This window comes from Haliotis rubra, unplaced genomic scaffold, assembly GCF_003918875.1.
Source record: "Haliotis rubra isolate DU_JTF1 unplaced genomic scaffold, ASM391887v1 Scf2, whole genome shotgun sequence".
Classification (NCBI taxonomy): Eukaryota; Metazoa; Mollusca; class Gastropoda; order Lepetellida; family Haliotidae; genus Haliotis; species Haliotis rubra.
In genome coordinates this window covers 6084420-6099165 of record NW_025766002.1, presented here as the reverse complement: position 1 = coordinate 6099165, position 14746 = coordinate 6084420, and the positions used below count along the sequence as shown (strand labels likewise).

The 14746-nt window shown below is 38.2% G+C and overlaps 1 protein-coding gene and 1 long non-coding RNA gene across 8 annotated transcripts in view; one reads left to right on the top strand and one right to left on the bottom strand.

The window, feature by feature from the left end:
• Nucleotides 1-384: 384 nt before the first annotated feature.
• LOC124275426 lies at nucleotides 385-14173 on the bottom strand. 3 transcript variants are annotated; one of them, XR_006898279.1, is made up of 4 exons: nucleotides 14080-14173; nucleotides 2730-2824; nucleotides 1321-1445; nucleotides 385-476 (listed from the first exon to the last, which is right to left on the bottom strand). It is a non-coding gene; the product is annotated as an uncharacterized LOC124275426 (long non-coding RNA). The 3 variants fall into 3 exon arrangements; XR_006898277.1 differs by lacking the exon at nucleotides 385-476 and having other exon boundaries at nucleotides 1165-1445; XR_006898278.1 differs by lacking the exons at nucleotides 385-476; nucleotides 14080-14173 and adding an exon at nucleotides 3823-4015 and having other exon boundaries at nucleotides 1165-1445.
• LOC124275423 (choline transporter-like protein 1) overlaps nucleotides 3415-14746 on the top strand; it is a 233797-nt gene continuing 222465 nt past the window's right edge. For 3 of the 5 annotated variants that reach the window (XM_046710987.1, XM_046710986.1, XM_046710983.1), the window contains exon 1: nucleotides 3424-3477. The gene's annotated coding sequence lies outside the window, so the exon portion shown is untranslated. Of the gene's footprint in view, nucleotides 3478-14746 lie in introns of all 5 variants that reach the window. The other 2 variants (XM_046710985.1, XM_046710984.1) reach the window with 2 other exon arrangements.

The window sequence follows — 14746 nt, the reverse complement described above, 5'->3', positions numbered from 1 at the left end:
TTTGATAAAACTCACGAGCAACTCCACACACCGAATTACGACGCCTCACAGAACGAGGCTCTCCAAGCCCCTTGTTGTAGTATACAACTTGATACAACAATAGATAACACATGGAGAAAATACCTGGTTCGAGTCCCGCCGTGTTCCCTACCGTCATACCTGGTGCTTGACTCACTCACTCACTCAGATAAGGCAACGTAAGTGCAACATAGGCGGTAAAACTATTAGCGCTCACTTTTCATTTCTGGAGAAAACGGATTCCGTCTGTCGGTTAAACATCATAGAGATATTTGAAGGTTGCCTGTGTCAATGTAATGTAACCAGTTCAGAATTCATCCGCGTTGTCTTTTATCATGGGTGTTGAGTGAGAATTTCATAATACATACCAGACGGTCTGCACAAAACGTGATGTTGATGGTTTCTCCGCTCAGTCCTATACTCTACCATCCTCCTGCATTCAAGCATAGCAAGCTGTTCTAGGAAAGTACAGAACGGCATTTCACAGAAAGCTATTACAAATACCATTTCCTCAGGACCGTTAGGGGTTAAGACAAATAGTCTTTCTGAAATGAGTGTCGTTTTACGCCGCTTTTAGATATATTCCAGGTACATCATGGCGGGGGATACCGGAAATGGTCTTCACAAGGCTGCCCAACCTCCCCACCGCCCATTTGTCGGTTGTAACGTCAATCCCAAGACATAGGTCAAGGTGCTCGTTTCTAAATTTTAGTATGCAGTCACTGATATAATACCCTATGTATCTCAAAAGCGTATTTGGAACTTGAAGAAACGTTTTGCTCATACTTTTAATTTGACCACCGGAAGTGTTTTTGCTTTTGGGGTTATTTTTGTGTTTTTTTGTTCTTGTACTTTTAAGGGTTTTGTTGTTGTTGTTATTGTTTTAAACAGCTTTTAACGTCTTTTGGTATGACGCGGCCAGGGATCGAACACCGACTTTCCACGCACCGGACAGACACCCTATCTACTGGACACTTGGGTCGGTCCTGCTCTTAAATAGACTCGACACTATGTTAATTTGCTATTTTTGAATGGCGAGCTTTGGTCGTTGTTAAAGGATCTGTGTCCATGGCTAGCTCTGGTCGTGTATTATTACAGGGACGGGTAATTGTGATTAATAGGTTAAATTAACCGCCTGTCGTTTCGTTTTGAGTTCATTATGTTTTTATTCCAAGAGCGTACACATAAGCAGAATGGGTTCAGTCCAGTGTTAAAAGTTCAGGGTGAGTTCCTGTGGGTTAATTCCTTGTAATAAACAATAAGAGAGTGCCATATATCAGGCTTGTGACTACTTTAGCTGACCTTGCCTAGTGCACATGTAGCTAATGCCAGCCCAATTTGGTTCCACTGTTGGCGTGACCAAGCTTTGCGCACTTAACTTATACGTTGGGTAGACAAGAACCCAGTCAGCGTCCACCATTGCCGGACTATAATGAAAAAAAGCCGATCGTAAAAGAATTGTTGAATTAATTCATAAGCAAATAGGTAGTCAGTCTCACAGTCCCTGAACCACATTATTTCCCTACTGCCTAGACCTCCCTGCAATACTAAAGCTCTAAATGAATCAAGTCTAGATTCCCCTAGGTAGAATCTCCCATCTCACTGTGACTCCTTGTCAATTTAAATGGGTTCATTTGTTACTATCAAAATTATATACATTCAGGGACTAAGCGTTAGTCCAGCAAATAGGCTCAAACTAACACTAATTCTATTGTACTTATTTCATAGTTATTTTCAGCACCATCACTGAGCATGTTCAACTGGGCATATTATGGAAAGGTCAGTCAATTGTCGCATTCATACATGTGTGGCACATGATCGAGCCCAAACTTGTTACCTGGGTTCGAACCCGTTGTTTGCCCTGACTATGTTCCTGGGTCGGTCAGCAGTTTCACCAAACTGGTAAACCTCGAGGACCTGCGTCATGACTTAAACAAACTTCATATCCTCGTCTATTTCCCCACACATGAAGCCTGTAGGCCGTGATATAACTGGAATACTGTCATACTGGGGCTCCTCCACTCACTCACTCTCGAGACCCGTGAAGGTCCGGGTTAGAATTGATCTTCCCAGTAACCCATGCATGTTTGTCGTAAGAGGCGACTAACGGGATCGGGTGGTCAGGCTTGCTGACTTGGTTGACACATTTCATCGGTTCCCAACTGCGTTTATAGAGGCTCATAATGCTGATCACTGGATTGTCTGGTCCAGACTTGATTGTTTACAGACCGCCGCCATATAGCTGGAATATTGCTCAGTGCGGCGTTAAAAAAACAAACAAACAGCATATGACCTGACATGACCGGGGACCCGTATTCTTACTTTGAGTCCCCACGGGTTACATATCTTTAATCATCATCTCCCTGCCGAAAAGCACAGCTTACGGGGAAATCCAACGCAAGCATTTTTTTCAACAACTTCAAGAGAATGGGACAAAATGGTCATTATATTTAGTTGCATTTCAGCGGGTATATTTTCGTTTGGTAACGAGACACCCAAAACCGGATCGATTTATTCATTTGGTTATGTATGTATCTAACTAAAATCAATGTATGTATCGTTCACATGTTAAACAAATTATGGATGTTTTAGTGCTAGCGGAGTCATATAGAGCTTGGCCGCTTACACATCAAAGAACTATAGAAGAGGAGATAAAATCATTAACTTAGCGCAATCACTCTTTAACTGAACTGGCTCTGCGATAAACTCACCTTTAAGTTCTGTTGCTGAGGAAATTGGCAGCGATAGAGTTGCGTGACACTGACAGTCTGTCTCCGAGCAGTTCTTCAGAAAGGGGACATCAAAACTGAAAGGTATCCGTTTGAAAATACACTTAATGTTTAATAGCAAATGGTATGTAGTTTGTGTAAGTCCATTCAATGTAATGACACAGTGTCTATGGAGAGGGTAATATAATTCGGATGGCTTTATTTTGATCGATGTTGGTGATTTGTGAATGAATATTGATACATTTTCCTTTGACTTATTTTTGAGCATTTTTGAAGGAAAGTTAAAAGTTTAATTTTTAATTACTTACCTTCAGGCTTTACTTCATATCAAATCCATAATATTTCTTGGATTAAGTTTGCTTTTAATAATATCCTTATTAATTATCAATTCTTCTTGCATTTTTATCTCCTAATATTTCAAGAAAACATAAATATAATATGTCCATATATTGTGAGAAGACATATTTTACTTTACTACAGGTCTTCTCTGGGGTTGATAATGCACGTTTTCAATTACCTGATACTTACACATGGCATGGTTTAATATTTGTCGAATTTTGTCAAGTTATGCAATATCACGCAGCACGTTAACAACATGCAGCTCATGGCGCCTTTTACGACATTGCTCAACGCGTGAGCCAGCTTTACAACATCGATTCCGCTTTCTGGCAAACATAAATGAGATATCTCGGTGGATTTTATCGCCAGGTCAGATTGAGCAAAATACACGGTAAGGACTATGCTTGTTTTTCCTTTGCATGCTTCGATGCAATATTTTCAGATTCTACTGTGTATTTATCATCTTTCTACGAAAAGAAAGCCCTAAACTCGACAAACATCACCTCACGTGCAGTGCAGCTATCGCGCTGTCAATCGCTCGCTACTTGTCAAATCTCATGCAAGCTTACATCAAGACAGCGATATAAACCACAGCGCTCATGACTTGGAGCAAGCGTCATTGCATTATAATTATATCCCAAATCATCCTAAACTAGGTATTTGTTTTGTAAACGGTATGTGTTCGATGGGAAAAAGATAGTAAAACACGACCTAGCGTGTCGGCAGTGCAACCTACTTCAGCCAAGAGCATCTCTCTCTGACGTCCGCGCGCACTTGCTGCCACAGTTGTGCATGTATTGAAATTCGTGTCGTTGTGAAATAGCTGCTGTGAGCCGAGAATACGTAAAATACGTGGTCATTATAGACTATTGCATGGCGAGACGAGTACGTGAAAGTGATATAGATAGTTGCTGATCTTGGGAAATAAAGAGTTTGAGAGGAAACAGCGGAGAAAAGAAGCACTCTCAAGCTGGTCTGAGTATTTGCGAGTAGCCACGTCTTGGAGCGCAGGCTGAGAGAAAGTAAACACATCTGATTGATTTTCCATGAATGTACCATTTGACTGTTTATACTGGAGTGACAGCTTGCTCTGTTACTGATCATGGATATTATCAGTGATTTTTCGTGAATAGTGGCCCTGGTGTATGCTGGACTCCAAGGCAGACAAGTCATAGCTGGCGTATTCCTTGACATGCCCCAAGCTGACTAAGTCACTCATATTTAAACAGGTTATTATGACATGTTGCTATTGGCCCCGCCTATTCTTGATTTGTGAACTTTTCATGGTTGAAATTGCAAGTTGATTGACAGCAAATGTGTTCTCTTAAGATTTTGCTGATGACAATATTTTCATGTGTTTGCTCACACGTTGCTAAGAATGTCCCCATCTCATATATTATGTATAGTTTGGCTGTTGATGCTTGAGAGGACACAGAGAAAATCGAAGGGAAGTCAACATTATACCCAAAGCTAATGGCTCAATCATGGTTGATTTCACACACATGAAATGACTTAAACTTTCCTTTGATGTAGTTCCATCAGCTGAAGAAAGGATGCTACTGTATATATTTTCGGTTAATTCCACATTCAGCCAACAAAAACTAACAGATATGAATAAATAAACATTCAAATGAAACTCTTAATCCATTATGATATTGAGTGTTTGAAGTTTTATGTTGATGGAAATAGGTTATGGTGTAAATAATATTAATTATAAATATATTATAAATGACATGGATTATTCCATTACATACTAGCCAAAACATAAATGTTTTTCTTTAATCATGTTGTGGATATAACTAGTTTTGAGGCAGACAGCTTTCTCTGTATATTCAGATGTTTGTTTTCTCTCTACTGAACAACTAATTATACAGTACTAAGCATACAAAATGCAAGAGGCTTCCAATTAGTGTTGCAGTGAATTATTAATATGATCTGTCCCTGGTGAAATAAACAACATTTCATTGCCAAGTCACATGGGTGCATTAACTGGTCAATATAATCCTTGGGCAGTGATGTATATCTGTCATTCAACCATAACACCATCCCTGGAAGCAAAAATAATAAAGCCAATATATTCCTCCTGGCTATGTGTTGATTCCTATATAGAATCCATGAGTTACCTTAAAATCCTCTAACCAAAGAATTCAGTGTGAAACCAACAAATAACAAAAACATTTTATGCAATTAACAATGTTATTATGAAAATAGGCCAGACCAATTTTATTTCTTGTTTTACGGATCTGCCCGTTGTATTTTTTCAAGAATAAGAAAAAAATTTAAAAAGATCAAAATTAATTTTCCCAGCTCAAAAAATAAAATCCTCATTTTTATATTGGGCAAAAATGTAAACTTACAAACAAACAAAATTTTTTGATTGTTTTTTGCCCCATATAAACTTCATAATTTGCCAAAATTAAATACTTTTAGTATTTAAAAAGAATATTACTTAGACTGGTGATTTTTATTTTTTATTTTTTTCCCTCCTGCCTTTAGGTTTTCTGAGGAAAAAAATGCATAAAACAATAAATAAATTGATCTGGCCTTATCTAGATTTACAAATACATACGATTAGCTGCAAAGTAGTTACAATGACAGTACACAGTGTGGTGGCAATACAATCTTATAGTCTGTTGCAGTGGAAACATACAGATGAATTTCACTTTAAACAAAAAAGTAAATCAAATAAAGTGAAATTAAGTTTGCGAATCCTTATAATTTTACCTTGCCAATTGAAAATTTAAATCTCAGAATTTTATTCAATTTAGGATAAAAGTTGTTTAACAAACGATCATAGTTTCAACTCTTTATTATTGGTTTGTATTACAAGGGGGTATGCACATTTAATAAAACACCGAGAACAGGTAGGGTTGGTCTAAGTTAACGCTCATCACGTACCACACATGCATTTGTTTCTCTGTTCCAGCTACTGCGTTTACCCCCTTGTAACATAAACCAATAATAGCGATTTGAATCTACGATCGTTTGTTAAACAACTTTTATCCTAAGTTGAATATAGACTTAGTAATAAGTGGTTATGAACTTCTACTGAACATTGTTTACTTATAATTTACTCAACCATATACCACAGTCCACTCCACAGGATATTGTACATCACCATGATATTGACATGCTTATATACCATACAGCTCTAGGTCATCATGAAATTACCACCTGAACAAAACGAGTGTCACGATCTGTCAGTTGGGCATCAATGTTCAGTGTTTGTTCATTTCACCATGAAATCAACATTTCCTTGTTGTGAAACTTTATTCAGCATATGGTATAATTCCTACAGCAAACAATTATTTTGATCCATAACAATCTATACTTTATTGTGACAGTTAAATGCTACAATGAACGCTCTTTGCAGGCTAATGAGGTCGATAGAAAAACCAATAAAATGGATCAAGATTGATATGGCACAAGCAGTGAAACATTTTGTGAAAAGTTTGAGTAGCATTCCTCAAGTTTACTTGGCACCTCAAAGGAATTTTACAAATTTAATTTTGATTGGAGACAGTGGTGAGGCAATTACCATCAATCCTTGGGGGTAAACGGAGTAGAATTAATTATTCATTGTACACCCCACTGGACCTTAGTTTTGTTTGTTGCCGAACATTCACTTAGTGCAATGTTGAGAAATATCTAAATAAGTCAAGATATGGGGTTAGTATGTTCACTGAAGCAATTAGTTGTTGTTTCAGGCAAAACTTGCAATCACTCAGGTGTTGCTTCAATGTTTATTTCATGGCTGTGTTTGTCAGTGTTGATTGTAAGCAAGCCAATCAGTAGTCCTGGAAACTGTATGTAGAAATCTTTGGGGAAATGATAACAGCAGGCTGCACCATTGTTATATCTGTATGGTATACATGTATGTTCTTGGGGACCAGTGATACCTATCATAGCTCAAAACATTAGTCATGAAACCATGTGCCAGAATAACAACAAAACATTAAGTGAATGATAGATAGTAACAGCCTGCATCATCCTTGTTACACTAATAGTTTTGACTAGAGTAACAGGGAAGATAAAAGATCCTATGAAGAACACAGACAACGTTTCAAGCTCACATTTATCCATTGTATTGTTTTGTTTTGTTAAGTAAAATAGGCTACCCCACCTCCCCCTCTGTAATTTGATGACATGATACATGAAACGATACTGGGAACTTGTCAGTTGTCTTATTCAAACAAATATTTGCTATCTTTACATGCTAAACTTACAGGTGACAACCATATACTATACTCCCCATCAAAAGTTTAGACTCACTATAGTACTGTCGGAAATAGAAAAAAACTGTTTTTAGGCTGTTACTCTGTATCCCTAAAATTGACACAATTGCAAATAGCATATGTTGAAATAACCCACTTCGGCCTAACTGGGCGTTCAGTGGGATGCGTAATACGATATCCAGAAAAGCATGTTTACTCGTAAAATCGGGCAAAACTTAGAAAAAATACGAATAGCTGCTGAAAACAATAGATCAGACTATTGATGGCAATTAGGTCGCTCAGCCAGGTATGACGACGGACCGTCGACTCACCTGGCATGAAATGCACATGCTGCCTACAGGCACAAGGGGTCATCTCAAAGATATTTTGTGCTTTTTCATGTATGTTGACTATGTCTCATCTATTGATTAACATCTTACGTGTCTTTCTTTCATAAAGTTTATGTTGAGATATGTAAGAGAGTATGATACCCGAAAACCATACAAACGCATCGTAGTATATAGGTGGCATGACCACCCGAAGATCGGCAGGACTGGATATTATTTGTAAATTGTTATGACGTGCCATGTACCTCCCCAGTATAATTGCCCTAAAGGATTATCTTATCTTAGCTGATATCTCTATCCCCAAGCCCGACCCCAGGTTTTGCTTTTGAGGCGACTCCTCCTATCTGTTTCTTTTTATAGTGTCAGTGAGTCTGCATGGTAGCTACATCCTTAATTGTTTCGGCATAAAAGTTATTATTTTTTACGTCAGCTATCGTTTATAATGAATCTACGTCTAATTTAAAATAGGGCATTTAAAAAGTGTCCTTTTTAATACAATATTGTCGCACACTAATTTGCATAAAGCCATGGAAAAAACCGCATTGCTCATTTCTGCACTAATTTCCCCTCAGTAAAGTCCTTTTTCTCCGTTTCCTATCTCTCTACCACTGAGACTGTAGTTAGGCCGAACTTAGTTCAACAGATATTTCACACTTTCACATATCAACTACATAAATTGTAGAGATAAATGACAAAATACAGTTTTTTTCTATTTCAGACAGTACTATAGTGTAAATATAGCCACTTACTTTAGTCAACTGATCTAAACTAGATTTTGCAAAATATTCCACTTTGTTTAAAGGTACTGTTTTCACATGAACTGATGTGTTGTAAAACAAATTCGTAACTTTGAAAAGAAGATTGTCATGAGTTCAATAAATGATGAAACTCAGTAAAAATTGGTAAATTCTTAACAAAACTTCACACCAAAACGCAGCTCCGAGTTCACATGCACGATATTTCCACATGCTTTTCAGCATTTTCATGCATGATCCTTGCGCAATTCATCTGCATAAGGTTTGCAGTTGGTCCCCCCAAGTTAGTGGACAAATTCATCTTCAACGTAACCATATATATATATACATAACATATAGTGAGTGCTTTAAGTGAGTCTAAACATTTGATGGGTAGTATACATGCCAGAGATGCAATTGTCCATATTTACAACAAACCCACCCATGTCCATATTTACAATACACCAATCCATGGCCATGTTTACAATGAACCCACCCATGTCTATGATTACAATGAACGCACCCAGGTCTATGTTTGCAATATACCAATCCATGTTCATGTTTACAGTGAACTCACCCATGTCCTTGTTTACATTGAACTCACCCTTGTCCATGTTTACAATGAACCCACCCATGTCCTTGTTTACAGTGAACTCACCCTTGTCCATGTTTACAATGAACCCACCCATGTCCATGTTTACAGTGAACTCACCCTTGTCCATGTTTACAATGAACCCACCCATGTCCATGTTTACAATGAACCCACCCATGTCCATGTTTACAGTGAACTCACCCTTGTCCATGTTTACAATGAACTCACCCATGTACATTTTTACAACAAACCCACCCATGTCCTTGTTTACAGTGAACGTAACCTTGTTGGAGTTGACAAGTAGCAAAGCCTTATCCATCTGTGTCTAGCCAGCTTAATTAGGGTCCAGTGAACTAGGAAGCTGTCACTTAGCGCTGAGGTTAACCAGTTTGTGGAAGACTGAACTGTCATCCAACTTGAACTTGCTAATAAGGAAGTATGGAAAGGGAAACCAAAGGAGACAATTATAAGCTGGTCAGTGCTCTGTCTGAACGTCAGTACATTTCTTATCCTGCTGCTGCATCAGTTGCTGTTGTAGAGGACACTGCAGAGAGGGTATGTATATTCCAGTCAGTCTGTGTTTCAGTCCATTTTTGTGGACGCCAAGGTGGCCGAGTGGGTTAGATTGCAGACTTTGTGTGTTGGCGATTAGGTACCTGACTCTGAGAGTGTGAGTTTGAATCTCAGATGGGACTCGACCCAAAATATTATTAGAATCTGTACCTTAGTGAATAAGTGTAATCTCAAATGTAACATATGATACATTTGACCACTTTCTAAACTGCATATAGGGGGGGAGGGAAGGGAGAGAGGTAGCCTAGTGGTTAAAGCGTTTGCTTGTCACGCAGAAGGTCCGGGTTCGATCCCCACATGGGTCCAATGGGTGAAGCCCATTTCTGATGTCTTCCGTTGTGATGCTGCTGGAATATTGCTAAAAGGGGCATAAAATATACTCACTCACTCACTAAACTGCATTGTGTATTCAGAAACATTCAGTGAGCTGCAAAACTCGGACAGAACTGTTGTAATTTTAGATGAACAGAACCACACTAACACCCGGAGATGATAACAAAAAACAGCTATATCTGTCCTATATGCCTAGCTATTTATTGCTTATGAAGACAACTGGCTTACTCATCTTCACCTGTTGTGGAGAACCCTGTTCCCCATCACTGCCTCATTGTGGGCAGGTTACAATGCCCTTAACCCTGATGGTGTGGTGTGTTTAGGGCATGTGTTCACCATGTGCTGGGTTATTGTAGCATTGCTGGGTGTGTAATGTATAAACATGTCCATCTTGCTGTCGGTGCTCCTAACATGGCTGCCAATCGTCCACAGTGTGTGGCACTCCATAGTACCAGCATAGTACCACTGCTACAGGCCACATAGATGTAACGATTTTCGTCACATCTTGCACCGTCCATTCAATATAATCTACATATTTCTTAACTCTTTTATTTTTGACGAGTCTACACATCTAATTAAACACCTTTGATAAAATGGTTTAGTTTTCCTGAGAAAATATCCTAAAACATGTAACACTATTTCGATTTGCGTGGCGATCCTTTGTTTACATAGGTTGTACGGCTCCACGTGCTGTCATCGAAGCCGACGGAGAGCAAACGATGCAGCCAGTTTGATATCTAAATATCTACTGTCATAAATGTTACTGTCGCAGTTATGGAAGAATATATATGTAACAATGTAAAACATTGTGAAGAGCGCTCCGAAAAGCTTGCGTAAGGCCACTCTCTTCTTATTATGAATATGCGCTCTTGTTTACAAACAAGAGGAAAGTCCGGTCACGTGATATGCAAATTAGCCTGTGGCTATTGCACCTTAATGAATGAGTGAGTGACTTGGGTTTTACGACGCTTTTAGCAATATTCCAACAATATCATGCGGGGACGCCAGAAATGGGCTTCACACATTGTACCCATGTTGGGAATCGAACCCGGGTCTTCGACGTGACGAGCGTGCTACTTAATGACAGAAAAAGTGAGATTCTGTGAGTGGAGTTTGGTTTTATACTGATTTTACAATATTCCAGCAATATCATGGTAGGGGAAACTTAGACCTTTGGGTTGATGAGCAAATGGTTTAACCATTAGGCTATCCCACTGTGTGCAGTGTGTGTAAGACAGAGCAATATGTAGTAGTATTAGTCCAATGTGAAAATAGAGGATGATTTTCTGAACCCTATATTTTTGGTCCTGTTTCTTCAAGGCTACCAATCACAAAGGCAATTCTTGCTGTGCAGAGTTGCTTCCCATTAGTGTGCCAGGAAACTATGATGGTGGGTTTGAATCCCAGATTTGCCCTGATCACATGGTTCCTTGATTATTCACTTGTGGGTTTCACAGAGTGGCAAATGTCTAAGCAATGTACTACCCATGAAGATCCGGGGTAGAACAGGTCTTCAGCAACCCATGCTTGCCACAAAAGGCGACTATGCTTGTCGTAAGAGGCGACTAACTGGATCGGGTGGTCAGGCTCACTGACTTGGTTGACACATGTCATCGGTTCCCATTTACGCAGATCAATGCTCATGCTGTTGATCACTGGATTGTCTGGTCCAGACTCGATTATTTACAGACCACCGCCATATAGCTGGAATATTGCTGAGTGCGGCGTAAAACTAAACTCACTCACTCACTTACTCACTAAGCAATGTACAAGAAGCAACTTTCATTCCACATTAATGAGACATAACTGTGACATAACTGAAATACTGTGAAGTGCAGTGTTGAAAACAAACTCACTTAAAGCAGTGAGACCTGGTACACTCAGTGGTTTATCTGGACGTTATAAATGTAAGCTTGCAATTTCATTCAAAAATAATTTTATTTAAGTTGTAGTTGTATCAAGGGGAAGTAACTCGGTGGATATACTGTGGTTTCAGCAGTACCAACGTTTCACTATCCGAACGGTTTTTTAAAAAAACCAAAGTGTTCGTATTAACGAGGTCTGACTGTATTCCTCACCATGTCAGCAGCATAATGTGCCAGCCAAGGTTTCAAATGTCTATGGCCTGTTTCATGGTTATTGCAATATAACTAAAACAGTGTTCAAACTGACTGTAATACTCAACACTCATTAGATCAACTTGGTTTTGACTGGCTCTAATGCTGACAATAGACATAAAGATGGCTTTACTATCCATACACAAAATCCAAATGTCACAGTCAAAACAGGTTATTTCTTGTTTTTAAGTATTTTTTTCCCACAGGTGAGTGATAAAAGGTGAAAAGAATTACATTAGTAATATATTTAAATGTTATCATTGACAAGTCACATGTTGGCTATATTTTCCACTAAGTACAGTGTCTGGTGTATATTAATATAGGAATTACGACAGTGATTCTGATGATGCCAGTTTAAGGAAGAATTTGGACATTTGGGCTTGTTGAATCATGGTGTTTTTGTCTGACAGTGATTCTGATGATGCCAGTTTAAGGAAGAATTTGGACATTTGGGCTTGTTGAATCATGGTGTTTTTGACTGACTTAGAAAGATGTATGGTTTTCAAGTGCTTTCGAACACAATTCTGAGAATATATTCTTAAAGATATTTGAAAAAAAAACCAACAGTGTACATAACAGGGGCAGGTAACTCTGAGATCACTTTGCACAGGTTTTGCCCTTAACATTATCCTTACCAGAGAAATGCGAAAGATATCAGCATGATAATATATCATGGAATAGGACTCATAAATAATTGCTTAACTCTTTCAACATGACACACAGTAAACTGGCCATGACTAGAAGATCCCTAAGACACAGAAAGATAGAATACCAGCACCTCTTTTGATAATAATATTTCAACAATGTTCAAACAGCTCTAAAGCCATCCTTCTTGTAGTTTACCTGTATGGTCTTTTATGGTATAAGCACAGTACAAAATTTATAAGTACTGTAATTTAGCATTCAACCGTATTGATTTTTATTTTAATCAGTTGAGAAGATAGATCTGAAATGATGCTGAAACTCAGCATCACTCACCTTAAGAACTGATATTTTCTTAGTAAGTATTTTTGTTTCCTCATTAAATGTGTACTTTTTAAAGACGGATTTGGATTCACTCTTAACCGATTAAATGTAGATATAGCTTGATATACAATGTCATTAAAACTAGGCAGAACATAGCAGAACTTTAGTCTCACACAGTAAAGTATTTGTGGCCTCTGGAGTCTTTGAACTGTATCGGAATTAGGTTTCAACTGCAGATTGACAGAGATAGGCCAATATGTATTTATGTTTGGTTTACATCCACATAATGTTTCCTGGAGTGAGTGAGTAAGTGAGTTTTATGCTGCTTTAGGCAATATTCCAGCAATATCACAGCCGAGGACACCAGAAATGGGCCTCATGCATTACACCCATGAGGGGAATCTAACCTAGGTCTTTGCTGGATGAGCTTATGCTTTAACAGCTAGGCTACCCCACTGTTTCGTGGAGATCTGGTCACCTTTATACAGTATCATGAACCACACTCACAAACTTCCCTTGCCAGTCATCCAAGGTTAACCTCTGTGTAAGCCTCTGTGTAAACCAAACTTTTTGAAACTCTTCTTCCTTGATCTATGTGTCTGAGCACAGAGACATCTGTTTTAAGAATGCTTGTCTTTCAAGTTCGAGGTATATAATGTTTTTGTCAAATTTATTATGACAAAAGATCATTATCAAACAAGCCATTTTGTTTCAGTGTTGTAGGAACTAAATGAAGTCATATTTTTTGCTGTTAGGGTCTACTTTCAACTGAACCAGCTGATAATAACTGTCACATACTGGTGATCAGTCTATAAGCCTGCCCTGATGTTGTCTGTGTCCATTATCAACCACAAGGAACAGTACATAAAGTGAAGATAGGATTTTTTGAAAAAGGCTTCTTTTGATGACCTTTTATCAAAGATGGATTGTGAAGACAAAATAATATGTGATCATAAAAATGGAGTCTTGTCTATTTCATCAGCGTTGTTATGACGATGTAATTACTATTATGAGGATTGTGAAAGTTTTGATGAGATGGCTGCTATAACAGTTCTATGGATGTAATCTGGTCAGTATCAGGGAAATTTCCCTGGAGAGAGGAAGGACATTTACCAACCTGATAATATCCTGTCTTGCAAGCCAGGCTAATTTCTTCGGGATTTCATCCAAAAAGGTTAATTGTTGTTAATTTCATCTTATTTGGGTTTGCTATTTTGTCTGTAGACCTACAGACTAGTAATTTCGGGAATCGATTTTACCTAGATTGAAGCGATCATGGTATTCGTGATGATATTTACGTTGAATAATGGTTTCGTATGTTAAAAGCTGTGGCAGACGTTGTCCTAATGTTTTTCTTCATCCTTGATGTTTTCTTATAATTTGATGCCTGAATAATCATTTATGAATTAATTCTAATGCTGTTTTTGCAAAATAATTCCAATAATTTGAAACAACATGGAACTGCTCAATCGGTTACAGTGCACCATGTATGCTAAACAACTAAGATTTTTGAATAGTTATCCATATCCAGCTTAAAGTATCTTAAACTGGCATCATCGGTCACCAGTTGCCATGGAAACCTGATATCCTTGGTAATAAACTTGATAAATGTGAAGCTGGCAGATAATGGTATCAAAATGACAAATATGGGGAATATTTTCATGGTCTAATTTGCTGGAAGTGATGTATATTTTGCTGGTTAAAAGACATCTTTGTGATATAAGAAAATCAATACTTCAGCTTGGCGTGCTTACTTCAGTGCATTGAGCATGTTGGGCTTGCTG